This window comes from Arachis ipaensis, chromosome B10, assembly GCF_059453495.1.
Source record: "Arachis ipaensis isolate K30076 ecotype BB chromosome B10, ASM5945349v1, whole genome shotgun sequence".
NCBI classification, from domain to species: domain Eukaryota; kingdom Viridiplantae; phylum Streptophyta; class Magnoliopsida; order Fabales; family Fabaceae; genus Arachis; species Arachis ipaensis.
Genome location: NC_142435.1, coordinates 125462384 through 125477254, shown reverse-complemented (window position 1 = coordinate 125477254; position 14871 = coordinate 125462384). Strand labels below are relative to the sequence as shown.

General features: G+C 36.7%; 1 non-coding gene across 1 annotated transcript; it reads right to left on the bottom strand.

Annotated features, from left to right (window-relative positions):
* Positions 1–14452: 14452 nt before the first annotated feature.
* Positions 14453–14560, bottom strand: LOC148581622 (small nucleolar RNA R71). Its single transcript, XR_015894250.1, has one exon. It is a non-coding gene; the product is annotated as a small nucleolar RNA R71 (small nucleolar RNA).
* Positions 14561–14871: the final 311 nt, after the last annotated feature.

Here is a 14871-nt window from a genome sequence, read left to right as displayed (position 1 = left end):
TGCTTGACACGTACGCGTGGATTTCCCTTGTGGCAGATGACGCGACGCGTACGCGTGGGTCGAATTTGTGCGCAGAGCATACCAGCTGCACGATTCCATCACAACTTTCTGTTCGTTGGATGGGGGAGCGAGATTGCTATCGACGCCCACGCGTGGCCTGCGCGCATGCGTGGTTTGTCCCTTTTTTTTATGTGTATGCAGAATGCAAAATGCAGAATGCAGGTGAATATGCAGAAATTATGAATAAACACTAGTAAAAATAAAATTAAATAAGATTAAGAATAAAAAAGAACGATTATACCATGGTGGGTTGTCTCCCACCTAGCACTTTTAGTTATAGTCCTTAAGTTGGACATTCAGTGAGCTCCTTGTCATGGTGGCTTGTGCTTGAACTCATCCCAGAATCTCCACCAATGTTTGCAATTCCAATAGCCTTCGGGGTCCCAAACTAGGTACATAAAGCCTTCGAGCAAGTTAAAGCAAGTGACAAGGCCCCAAGAGTGTTGATTGTTGGGATGAATTCCAGGGTCCCAAACCTTGCCTTTGCACCCGTCTTCTTGTTGATCATCATTGTTCCAACCAGGTGGCAAGCAATTTGAATTCTTAATGAAGCATCCAAACAACTCCCTAGACCCATACAATTTGGGATTCTTCCAACCATGATAATTCAGCCATGAGCTTCCTACCACAATGAACCTAAGATTGTGTCGTCAACCACTAGCCATCTCCCTCTTACTCTTATAGCCACAAAGAGCTCTAAGTTGCCCATCCGTCTCAAGCAAAGCATATTCAAGTGGGCTAATTAAGCTTAGAGATGAGAGATTTACCCACTTGAATGAAGGGATGGATGGTGATGGCTTTGGGGAGAGGTCTCCAACAACCTTGGCAAGGTGATCTCTAGCTCCATTCCTTTGGACTCCTCTTTGACAACTTCCACCTCTTTGCAAGCTTCTTCAATATCAACCTCTTCCTCTTGGTAGCTTTCTTCCAATTTGATCTCTTCTTTATTGTTTACCAAGGGCATGGGAGGTTGTGCTTCTTCTTCTTTAATCTCTATGTCAAGTCCAATGGGAGAGGATTCAAATGTAGATAAGAATTCATCAATGATTGAATCCATCTCTTAATCATCCCCTTCAAAATCTTTAACTATGATATGCCTTGGAGGTTGTACACCCTCCTCAACATCAAATTCAAACTCCTTAGAAGGGGGCTCTATGACTGGGCTTTCCCATGGACGTTCCGCATCTCCTAAGTCTTTGACCACTTCTTCCTCTTCAATAATTCCGGCTTCCTCCACTTGTTCCAGTACAAAGTCATGCTCCTTACTGTACACCGGAGTTTCTAGTGTCTCCTTCATGTTATGTTCTTCATTAAATTCTCCACATGAAGCCATGGGGGTTCCTTGAGTGTCCGAACGTCAGAAAGCTAATTGATTTATCGCTTGCTCCAGTTGATGAAGGGTTGCATGAAATTGATCTACTGTTTCCTTGAGAAGATCCTGTGATTCTTGTTGCGCTCGGCTATCATAAGTAGGATCATAGTGCTCTTGGATTGATGGATATGGACATGGTGTATATGGAGGTAGTGGTTCTTGGGAGTAATTGAGTTGGAATTGGGGTGGTTCTATATATGGTTCATATGGCTCATAGGGTGGTTGATATGGTGGATATGGGTTAGGATCATATGAGGGTGTTTGGTAGTAGGGGGCTTGTGAGTTTGGTGGTTCAAACCTATGTTGAGGAGGGGGTCATAGGCATATGGTGGGGCTTGTTGGTAACTACAAGGGGTCCACCGTATCTATTGTCTTGATATACACCCTGGAAAGGTTCTTGACCATAGTAATTTGGTGGAGGTTGGTTGTCACGAAGAGGTCCACCATAACTATTGTCTTGGTATGCATCATAGAATGGTTGTTGGTTATAGCGCATTGGAGGGGGTTGTTGCCAAGAGGGTTGATCAAATCCTTGTGGCTTCTCCCATCTTTGATTCTTCCAACCTTGATGCATGTTCTTATTATAGCTTCCATTCCTTACAACAACATTGGAATCAAACTTAAAGCCAGAGAGGTGAGAATTCATAATAGCAAAAGAAATAAAAACAAATAGAAATTAATGAAAATAAACTCCTAAAACTAGAAACACTAACAAAGAAACGAAAAAGCAAATATTTACAATAACCAATAATAAGGCACACATTTGCAATTCCCTGGCAACGGCGCCGTTTTTGACGAAACAGATTTTTGCTAGTAAAGAATTTTACAGAAAAAGTCTCGTTGTAAGTATAGTTTCTAAACTAACAGATAATCCTTTCGTACAAAAGTTTTGGTTGTCACTAAAGCAAATCCAATAAAATTTATAACCGAAGTATTTAAACCTCGGGTCGTCTCTCAAGGAATTGCAGGGAAGTATGATTTATTGGTTATGGAAAAGTATCGTTTTGGGTTTTTGAAATAGGAAACAAGGAAATAAATTGGCAAGAAAGTAAATTAATAATCATGAAAACCCTTGCAAGGTATGAGAACTGGAAATCCCATCCTAATTATACTTATCAATTGTGATGAGAATTGTTTATTGCTCCCACTTAGTTAACCCTTACTAAACAAAGGAAAGTCAAGTGGACTAATCAATGGGATTCCTCAAGTCCTAGTCAACTCCTATGGAAAGACTAGCTTTAGAGGGATCCAAATCAATCAGCAAATTCCAATTTTCAATCAACAAAGGAGTTTGATAACTCAAGTGTCACCAATTATTCAACCAAAGCTAAGAATGTAAAAATCTAGATTAAAATCATAAATCTGAAATACCTCAAATTGCATTAAATATAAAATCAAATCTAACATTGGAAGATTCATAAACCAAATTGGGAGAATAAGTAATTAACAAGTGAAATAGATAAACCAAAGTACTAGAATAAATAAAGGTAGAAGAGAAATTAAATTAAAGGAACATTGAACTTGGAATTGAGAAGAAGTAATCCTAAAACTAAGAGAAATCCTAAATCCTAAAACCTAAAATTGTGAATTATGAGAAGTTGTGCCAATGAATGAATGAATTCTCCCACTTTATAATCTAATCTGTGTTTTCTGGGCCGAAATCTGGGTCAGAAACAGCCCAGAAATTGCTGAGGGCGAATTCAGAAACGTACAGGTCATTGGATTTGCGTAGATCCATGCGTGTGTGTGTCACTTATCTTCAGGGAAAATATGGCAAATTATATATCATTTCGAAGCTCCGAATGTTAGCTTTCCAGCTCAACTGAAACCACCTCATTTGGACCTCTGTAGCTCAAATTATGGTCAGTTAAGTACGAAGATGTCAGGGATGATAGCTTTTCAATTCCTTCAATTTCTTTTATTCCTTCCACTTTTGCATGCTTTCTTTCCATCCTCTATGCCATTCCTGCCCTGTAATCTCTGAAAACACTTAACACACATATCACGGCATCAAATGGTAATAAGAGGGGATTAAAATTAGCTAAATTAAAGGTCCAGGAAACATGTTTTCAATCATATCACAAGATTAGGAAGGAAAATGTAAAACCATGCAATTAGTATGAATAAGTGTGCAAAGACTTGATAAAAACCACTCAATTGAGCACAAGATAAACCATAAAATAGTGGTTTATCAATATGTCACATATCCTAATTAGTTCATGTAATTAGCAATTTAGGAGGAATTTATTTTCAAGCTGTTGTTTGAGCGAGATAACTCTCTCGAGAATCACAAGAACTCTTGTAGAATAAGGGTCATACTCTCGTTCCACCCAGATTCATAAGATTAAGAACGAAAACAATCATTGAAACTAAATTAATACATTAATTAAAATAGAAAAGCAATAGTCTTAATCCATAGAAATAAATAGAGCTCCTAACCTGAGGTTTAGTTGCTCATGACTTACAGAGAAAACTAGGGTTTTGAAAAGTAAAACGTGCGGAAGAGAGAAAATCCTCACAAAGGGTGAATCTTTTCCCTTTTATACTAACCTAATTTGATTTGGAAATAAAATGATATAATAAATCTTAAAACTAAAAGATATTGTTTGTAAATAAAAATTATAAAAAGAAAATATAAAATAATTAATAAATGCTAAATCCACTTGAGAAGCCCAAAGAGAGTAAATTCGGACTGCCTAGCCTGGCGCTAAATGCCAAATGGGCGTTTAGCGCCCTAGAGGGGGTAGCAACGATGCTGGATTATGGTCTTGTTGGCATTTAAAGCCCGGGGGCATGCTTGCAGCTTTTCCTTTTCAGCTCAAAACTCTACCAAATTACTCCAAATTTTACCTGAAATCATAAAAAAATATTAAAACAACTCAAAGTAGCATTCAAAGAGGATTTTTGCACTATAATATAGCAAAAATTATTAAATTCTAACTAGAAATGACTTAAAAATGAAGAAAAAAAGGGTACAAGATTCTCACGCATCAATTAGCTAGGATGTTACAATTTGAGAAGTACTTTTGCATAAAACCCTGGGGCTTGTCTGGAGGGCTATGTCCTTTATGAAAGAAAAATATGGATATTTTAGTTTATTCATGGTGTCAAAATTTCATCATATGTGATATTAAGAAAAATAATAAACCTAAATAGAAATATTGTTTCACTTATGGTAATCCCATATTCAAACAAAGAAGGAAAACTTGGAAGGAGCTGGCCGATTAAAGTCCTGAATGACAAGCCTAGCTGCCTCATAGGAGATTTCAATGATGTTTTATGCCAAGTGGAGAAAGTGGAAAAAAAAAATCCAAAGCCAAAAATCTAAATAGAGGAGTTCAAAGAACTTGTCAACAAGAAGAAGCTCATGGAGATGGACCTAAAAGGAAGCAAGTTCACATGGTTTAGCAATCCGAGAGACGGAATTATGACGAGAGAGAGGATAGATAGAGTGCTCATCATCTAAAAGTGGAGGCAAACCTTTGAGCATGCCACCCTTACAGCCCTCCCGGCCATATCCTCAGACCATTGTCCACTCATCCTCAATCTCAAGCTGGAACAAAATAGGCCAAGACCTTTCAAATATGAGGCATATTGGAATGATAGAGAAAATTGTTAGGTTGTAATCAAGAATGGGTAGGAAAAAGGCAACAACAATAAGGGAGAATGGGACAATTTCTTGAGCAAATTAGGGAGCTGCACAAAGACACTAAAAGAATAGCACAAGAACAATTTTAGAAGGACAGACCGAGACAAAGCTTTAAAATCAAGTTCATCAACTCTAGAATTTTCAATTCTCAACCGACCAGCAGAACCGCATCCTAGAAGCCAAGAAGAAAATCAAAGAGTTGTGGAAGTAGGAAGAGAAATATTGGGGGCAAAAAACCAGAATCAAGTAGCTTAAATGTGGAGACCACAACACGGCCTTTTTTCATGCCACAACACTTCAAAGAAGAGATAGAAATCGTATAGAAAGGCTAAAAAATGCGAATGGAGAGTGGATACAAAATCAGAATTGTTCTTAACATGATAGAGGAACACTACTTCAAGCTTTTGAATTCAAGAAGAAGAGTTAATATGACCAAGGTTTTAAAAACTGAACCAGTCATCGAACCGCTCTAGTCACTGGTTCACTGATTTACTGGTCCAACCAATTCAACCGTGGTCCAACCAAAAAAATTATTTTATAATAAAATAATAAATAAATTATAAATAAACACTTTAAAACATAATTATAGTAATATAAACTTTAAAATATCTGCTAAATTTAAAGAATGCATGAAATGTCATCAACTAAAATATTAAGATCTTCAAAAAAAGTATAAACTCCAAATATGAAATGTCAACATAAAATATTAATCATCATAGATCGATTTTTTACTTGTGCAGAAAAATCAAAAGATGCAACAGAAAGACTACTACTACCACCAGTTTGATATAAAGCAGCATCAATATCACCTAATAAAATACACATATTATCATTATGTTAAAAACAGTGCTGACAAGAATTGACGGGATGTACTATACTATTATACATAGAGCCCATCCAATAATGATTAATACTAGTAAGCACTAACTTACCAGTCTTACAATTTACAAAGACTGAAAGACATACATTCTAATGGGATGAAAGTGTTTTTTATTCTATAGGAATTACACTCATGAACAAAAACCACATCAAAAATCTTACCCTAATAAGTCTGTACTTAGACTCATACTTCTTAGCATTCTCAACATACAGTATCATAAATCAAACTAAAACCAGTGGATTTGCCCCCTCCAAAATGGGTGCGGAACTTGAACACGAACGCAGTGTCGGGGTCCTTAACATCATATATTCTAGCAAGCTTCTCTTAAGCTCATCCTTCATATTCCAAATAGAATAAATTAAAAACCTTAAACACCATAATTGTCCAACCAATAATTACTAGAAAAAAATCAATTAAATCTAAAGTTTTCAGCTCACAAACAGTAATAATGTTCTGATAATTGTCCAACCAATAATACTCAAAATTGAATTTAATTGATAATACATGCTTCTTTTCTATTTCTTTGATTTTTAATTTTTGATTCTTGAGAAGCAAGAAATTAGGGTTAGTTTCAAAATCCAAAATTAAAACTAAAGGAAATAACAATAACTTGCAATCGATTTACCAGGACATGGACAGCAACTCTCACAGACTTGAAAGCTCTTCTTTTATATCTACTTCCTATTGAATTACCGAGATCTACAATAGAAGAAAATATTATTAAACAGCAGGTTTATTTTTAACTTGTTGAATTACCCAAAAAATCACAAGCACAGTATAGAAATAGTACACAAACACAGTAGAGCATCCAATGCTAATCAAGAATCAAATAATCATTTAACAAAAACACAAAACATTCAATAATCATTCAATAATTTCTGAACAGAGCATAAAAAATCAAATTTAGGGGAGAAAAATAAAAAAATTCTAGTTCACAGTTCACACTTCACAAAACTTCAAAGTAACCTTCGAACAGGCTTGAATAGAAGTTAACTAACAATAATTATAAAAAATTATTCAATTAATCATCCTTCAACAATTAATCAATGCTTCAACAATTATTATTATAAAAAACAAAATTCATACATAGGGTTAGAAGCTAGAAGTTTGGAAAAATGCAGAGCTGGCGGGGACAGGAACAGTGGCTGGCAAGAGGTGGCTGAAAGGGTGGCAGGGTTGAACAGAGCTGGGACAGCGGTCCCTAACTGCGCGATGAAAAGTGGCACTAGCGGTGGCTATGATTTTCGAGGGCTAACTTGGCGATGGAGTGTGGTTGCGTGAACAATGGTAGTGGCTCCACGGACGTTGCGACGGCGGGGCTGGACAAAAGTTGCGATAGAAGCTCGAGGTGGAGACTGGAGACGTGAGAACTGAGAGCGAGAGGTGAGAGTGCACGGTGGAGGCTCGAGAGGAGAGGAGTGAGTGGCTCTGTGGGTGAGACTAGGGTTTGTTCCCCTTTTGGCCTTTTCTTCAGCATGCAAAACGCAGCATTTTGCCAGCCAATTTCAAAAACTAGCCTGGTCACGGTTTGGTTCGACTGACCGGTTCTCAGCCGGTTCCGTGATCCAACACCGGTTTCTAAATCTGTCGGTTTTGTCTTCTGCCCGAACCGTGTTTGTCAACAGTTCACAGTTTGACTGGCCAGTTCAAATCATTTTTCAGAACATTGAATGTGACCAAGTGCATCAACGAAATTCCAAAAAGAGTAACAGAAGACATGAATAGAGCTCTTTTAGAGGATATCACTGATGAGGAAATCAAAAGTGCAACTTTCAGCATGTATGGAAGCCAGGAACTCAGGTCAGATGGATGGAGTGGCCAATTTTTTTTAAAAGAATTGGGATACAGTCCAAAAGGAGGTATGTGCTGTAGTTAGAAGATTCTATGAAGAATGTGAGATCCCAAAGGAAATCAACAAGACTCATGTGGTGCTCATTTCAAAGGTCAAGCAATTGAAAAGTCTAAATCACCTGAGACCTATAAGCTATTATAATTTTATTTACAAAATCATTTCAAAGGTGATGGTGGCAAGACAAAGAGGCATTTTGGACTAAGTAGTTTCTCCGGTTCAAAGTACTTTTTTCAGTAGAAGAACAATGCAAGAAAACATCATTATTATACAAGAAGCGTTCCATAGGCTAACGGGCAGAGGAAGAGAAAACTCTTAAGACCTGGCTATCAAGCTAGACATAAGAAAAGCCTATGATAGAATGGAGTGGGATTACATCGAGGAGGTGCTGAAAGCCTTCGAATTTGACTAAAAATGGATAAAGCTGACATTGGGATGCATAAAAAGTGTGAGATATAAATTCAAAATTAATGGTATTTTATCTAAGGAGATCATATCGCATATAGGGCTCAGACAGGGAGATTCCCTTTTCCCTTATCTCTTTATTATTACTTCTAAAGTATTTACTATTCTTACGGATAGAGCACTTAAGGAAAATCTTATTTCAGGGGTTAGATTAGCCCCCACAGCCCTGAGTATTACTCACCTCCTTTTCGCTGATAGTTGCATTATTTTTTTAGGAGCAAAGGAAGAGAAAATATTCCAACATATCCAGATCCTCAATAATTACACTATTGTCTCAGGTCAAATGATCAATCTTGAAAAATCTGGTATCACCTTTGGCAACCAGATCTCTATCCAAATAAGAGTTAACATAGAAGAAATTCTTACTATTTTTTCTGGGAGACTCCTAAAAATACCTAGGACTTCCAACACAATGGGAAAAGTCGAAGGTCAAGGCTCTAGAGTTGGATAATGGAAAGAGTAGAGAGCAAAATTGAATGTTGGAAAGAGAGTATTCTAAACCAAGCAGGGAAAGAGGTTCTTATAAAAGCAGTTCTCCAAGCCATACCATCCTATGCCATGAGCATTCTTAGGTTCCCAAAAACTTTCTGCAACAAATTGTGTGCCAAGATAGCTAGATTTTGGAGGAGGAATAAAAAAAGAGACAAGGATATTCATTGGAGAGCTTGGCCAAAGTTGTGTTCGAGCAAAAGAAATGGAAGATTGGAGTTCAAGGAATTCCATATCCAAAACTCTGCTCAATTAGCCAAACAAGCATGGAGAATCATTAGGAATCCAGAGGCTATGTGGGTGCATATTCTCAAGGCCGTATATTTTTCTAAGTGCGAGTTCTGAAAAACTCAAAATCAAAGAAATGCTTCTTGAATCTGGAACAACCTTTTATAAAGAAGGAAATTACCCAAAAGTAATGCAAAGTGGAGCATAGGAGAGGGGAATGAGATCAAAGTTTGGAAGGATAATTGGATAGCAGACATAAATTGTTCATTGGACATACAGAATCAATCAAACGTGAAAGTAGAAGAATTAATCTCATAATCCTGTGACTAGGACAAAGTAAAGATTCAAAGTATATTTTCTCCTAACATAACCGAATTAATACTTCAAATCCTATTGGTAGATTCAAAAGAAAAGACAAGATATTATGGCCCTATAGGCAAGATGGAGAGTATTTTGTGAAACAAGATACCACTTAGTCAAGAAAGAAGAAGAAGCAAACTCAAATAGTAGGCCTTCATCGAGTTCTAATTTGGAGAATGTATGGAGTGGAGTTTGGAACATGAGAGTGCCTCACAAGATTGAAATATTTTTGTGAAAAGTCGCATATAATATCCTTCCAGTTAAGCTAAATTTTATCAAAAAGAAAATAACTACTAAAGTTAATTCCCTGTGTGTTTCCAAGAGGAAAAAACTAGAGAGCATGCTCTTTTACTTTGTGATTAGATTAGGGTAGTCTGGTTTGGAACTCAAGTTCAATGTATGCCAACAAAATAAAATGTATCATCAACGGTTAAGTAGTTATAGGAAACTCTCATCAAAACTAGAATAGGCACTAGAGAAGAGGCAGAACAACAATGGAATAGGATAGGAATTACTGCTTGGACAATTTGAAAAGCAAGGAATGAAAAAATTTTCAGACTACAAATTCAAATCCAAATACTACTCTAACATATGTTAAGCTGTTAGAAGTAGACATCAATAAATCTCAGGAGCCCAATACCTACACAGCAAAAGAGAAAAGGAGAGCAGAAAAAGTACCAATAACTTGAAGGCCTCCACCACTAGAATGGTTAAAAATAAATGTAGATGCAGAATTTTCCTCTATTTCTAATTTTGGAGCTACAACAATGATGATTCGAGATAACAACGACAACCGACAAAGAGGAGCAACAATCAATCTCAAAGTATCCTCATGCCATGGCGGAAGCATGGGCGATAAGAGAGGCGGCTATCATGGCAGAAAACTTAAGATTGGAAAAGGTCATCATAGAGTCAGACTCCTTACAATTGATTGAAGCCCTCAAATCAGGATGTTCAATATGGGATATAGACTCCATCCTCCAAGACATTAGAGCCAATGATGAGCGGATAATTTATACGCTTTTTGGCATTGTTTTTAGTATGTTTTTAGTAGGATCTAGTTACTTTTAGCGATGTTTTCATTAGTTTTTATGTTAAATTCACATTTCTGGACTTTACTATGAGTTTGTGTGATTTTCTGTGATTTCAGATATTTTCTGGCTGAAATTGAGGGACTTGAGCAGAAATCAAATTCAGAGGTTGAAGAAGGACTGCTGATGCTGTTGGATTCTGACCTCCCTGCACTCAAAGTAGATTTTCTGGAGCTACCGAACTCGAAATGGCGCGCTTCTAATTGCGTTGGAAAGTAGACATCCAGGGCTTTCCAGCAATATATAATATTCCATACTTTGGCCAAGAATAGACGACGTAAACTGGCGTTCAACGCCAGCTTTCTGCCCAAATCTGGCGTCCAGCGCCAGAAAAGGAGCCAAAACCAAAGTTGAACGCCCAAACTGGCACAAAAGTTGGCGTTCAACTCCAAGAAGGACCTCTACACGTGCAACACTCAAGCTCAGCCCAAGCACACACCAAGTGGGTCCCGGAAGTGGATTTATGCATCAATTACTTACTTCTGTAAACCCTAGTAGCTAGTTTATTATAAATAGGACCTTTTACTATTGTATTAGGTATCTTTGATCAGTTGTATGCTATCTTAGATCACGTTTGAGGGCTGGCCTCTTGGCCATGCCTGGACTTTCACTTATGTATTTTTAACGGTAGAGTTTCTACACTCCATAGATTAAGGTGTGGAGCTCTACTGTTCCTCAGAGATTAATGCAAAGTACTACTGTTTTCTATTCAATTCACCTTGTTTCGCTTCTAAGATATCCATTCGTACTTCAATCTGAATGTGATGAACGTGACAATCATCATCATTCCCTATGAACGCGTGCCTGACAACCACTTCCGTTCTATCTTAGACTGAATGAGTATCTCTTAGATCTCCTAACCAGAATCTTCGTGGTGTAAGCTAGAATGATGGCGGCATTCAAGAGAATCCGGAAGGTCTAAACCTTGTCTGTGGTATTCCGAGTAGGATTCAATGAATGAATGACTGTGACGAGCTCCAAACTCGCGATTGCGGGGCGTTAGTGACAGACGCAAAAGGATAGTAAATCCTATTCCAGCATGATCGAGAACCGACAGATGAATAGCCGTGCCGTGACAGGGTGCGTTGATCATTTTCACTGAGAGGATAAGATGAAGCCATTGACAAGGGTGATGCCTCCAGACGATTAGCCGTGCCGTGACAGGGCATTTGGATCATTTTCCCGAGAGAAGACCGAAAGTAGCCGTTGACAATGGTGATGTATCACATAAAGCCAGCCATGGAAAGGAGTAAGACTGACTGGATGAAGATAGCAGGAAAGCAGAGGTTCAGAGGAACGAAAAGCATCTCCATTCGCTTATCTGAATTTCCTACCAATGATTTACATAAGTACCTCTATCCCTATTCTATTATTTATTTTCGAAAACCCATTACTGTTTTATATCCGCCTAACTGAGATTTATAAGGTGACCATAGCTTGCTCCATACCAACAATCTCCGTGGGATTCGACCCTTACTCACGTAAGGTATTACTTGGACGACCCAGTGTACTTGCTGGTTAGTTATGCGAAGTTGTGAAGATATGTTTAGACCATGGTCATGTGCATCCGTTTTTGGTGCCATTGCCAGGGAATCAATTTCGAACAACAATTCACAACCTGAGTAGCAATTTCGCATACCAAGTTTTTGGCGCCGTTGCCTGGGATTGTTCGAGTTTGGACAACTGACGGTTCATCTTGTTGCTCAGATTAGGTAATTTTCTTTGTTTTGTTTTAAAAAAAAAACATTTTTCAAAAATCTTTCAAAAATTTCTCCTTTGTTTTCGAAAAATTATTCAGAATTTTTAAGAATGAATTCTAGTGTTTCATGAAGCATGCTAAAGCCTGGCTGGCTGCAAAGCCATGTCTAAATTCTTTTGGACTGAGGTTTTGGATTAAAATTGAATGAATTACACTCATATTTTTGCTGAAGCTTGGCTGGCCATTGGCCATGTCTAGTGTTTTGGACCGGAGCTTTCATTGAAAGCTTGGCTGGCTAGTGAGCCATGTCTAATTCCTGGACTGAAGCTTTAGACTAACACTGCAAGATTCCTGGAATTCATATTAAAAATTTTGGAATCCTTATTTTCCTTTTTCAATTAATTTTCGAAAAATATAAAATAAAAATCCAAAAAAAATTAGAAAATCATAAAAAATATATTTTGTGTTTTTTGTTTGAGTCATGAGTCATGTTATAAGTTTGGTGTCACTTGCATGTGCATCTTGCATTTTTCAAAAAAATTTCATGCATTCATAGTGTTCTTCATGATCTTCAAGTTGTTCTTGGTAAGTCTTCTTGTTTGATCTTTGCATTTGCATGTTTTGTGTCTTTTCTTGTTTTTCATATGCATTCTTGAATTCTTAGTGTCTAAGCATTAAAGAATTCTAAGTTTGGTGTCTTGCATGTTTTCCTTGCATAAAAAATTTTTCAAAAATATGTTCTTGATGTTCATCTTGACATTCAAAGTGTTCTTGGTGTTCATCTTGACATTCATAGCATTCTTGCATGCATTCATTGTTTTAATCTAAAAATTTCATGCATTGCATCATTTTTCTTGTTTTTCTCTCTCATAAATTCGAAAATTAGATTTGACTTTTTCAAAAAATTTTAAAAATCTAGTTGTTTTTATGAGTCAAATCAAATTTTCAATTTAAACATCTCATCTTTTTCAAAATCTTTTTTTCAAAAAATCAAATCTTTTTCAAATTTCTTAGTTATTTTCGAAAATTCCAAAAATATTTTTCAAAAATCTTTTTCTTATTTTTATCAAATAATTTTCGAAAATAACAATAACAATTAATGTTTTGATTCAAAAATTTCAAGTTTGTTACTTGCTTGTTAAGAAAGATTCAAACTTTAAGTTCTAGAATCATATCTAGTGATTTCTTGTAAATCAAGTCATTAATTGTGATTTTAAAAATCAAATCTTTTTCAAAAACTAATTTCTATCATATCTTTTCAAAAATATCTTCTTATCTTATCTTTTTCAAAAATTTGATCTCAAAAATATCTTTTCTAACTTCCTAACCTCTCATCTTTTCAAAATTTGTTTCAACTAACTAACTAACTTTTGTTTGATTCTTAACTTTTTCAAAACTACCTAACTAACTCTCTCTCTAATTTTCGAAAATATCTTCCCTCTTTTTCAAAAATTTCTTTTTAATTAACTAATTATTTTTATTTTTGATTTCAAAATTTTTCGAAAATTACTAACCTTTTTCAAAAACTATTTTCGAAAATCACTAACCCTTTTTTAAAAATTATTTTCGAAAATTCTCCCTCTCCCATCTTATTCTATTTATTTATTCATCTACTAACATCTCATCTCACATATCTACCCTCCTCACAGTTGTGTTTCTTCCATTACATTACATTCTTTATCTCCCTCTTTTCTTCCACTCACAAAGGGATCCCTATATTGTGGTATAAAGGAACTCTATTATTATTATTTTTTTCTGTGCCCTCTTCTTTGTCATATGAGCAGGAGCAAGGACAAGAATATTCTTGTGGAAGCAGATCCGGAACCTGAAAGGACCCTGAAGAGAAAATTAAGAGAAGCTAAATTACAACAATCCAGAGAGAACCTTTCAGAAATTTTCGAACAAGAAGAGGAGATGGCAGCCGAAAATAATAATAATGCAAGGAGGATGCTTGGTGACTTTACTGCACCAAATTCCAATTTACATGAAAGAAGCATCTCTATTCCTGCCATTGGAGCAAACAACTTTGAGCTGAAACCTCAATTAGTTTCTCTGATGCAGCAGAACTGCAAGTTTCATAGACTTCCATCTGAAGATCCTTTTCAGTTCTTAACTGAGTTCTTGCAGATATGTGATACTGTTAAGACTAATGGAGTAGATCCTGAAGTCTACAGGCTCATGCTTTTCCCTTTTGCTGTAAGAAACAGAGCTAGACTGTGGTTGGATTCTCAACCCAAGGATAGCCTGAACTCTTGGGATAAGCTGGTCAAGGCTTTCTTAGCCAAGTTCTTTCCTCCTCAAAATCTGAGCAAGCTTAGAGTGGATGTTCAAACCTTCAGACAGAAAGAAAGTGAATCCCTCTATGAAGCTTGGGAGAGATACAAAGGACTGACCAAAAAGTGTCCTTCTGACATGCTTTCAGAATGGACCATCCTGGATATATTCTATGATGGTCTGTCTGAGTTATCTAAGATGTCATTGGATACTTCTGCAGGTGGATCCATTCACCTAAAGAAAACGCCTGCAGAAGCTCAAGAACTCATTGACATGGTTGCAAATAACCAGTTCATGTACACTTCTGAAAGGAATCCTGTGAATAATGGGACGCCTATGAAGAAGGGAGTTCTTGAGATTGATACTCTGAATGCCATATTGGCTCAGAATAAAATATTGACTCAGCAAGTCAATATGATCTCTCAGAGTCTGAATGGAATGCAAGCTACATCCAA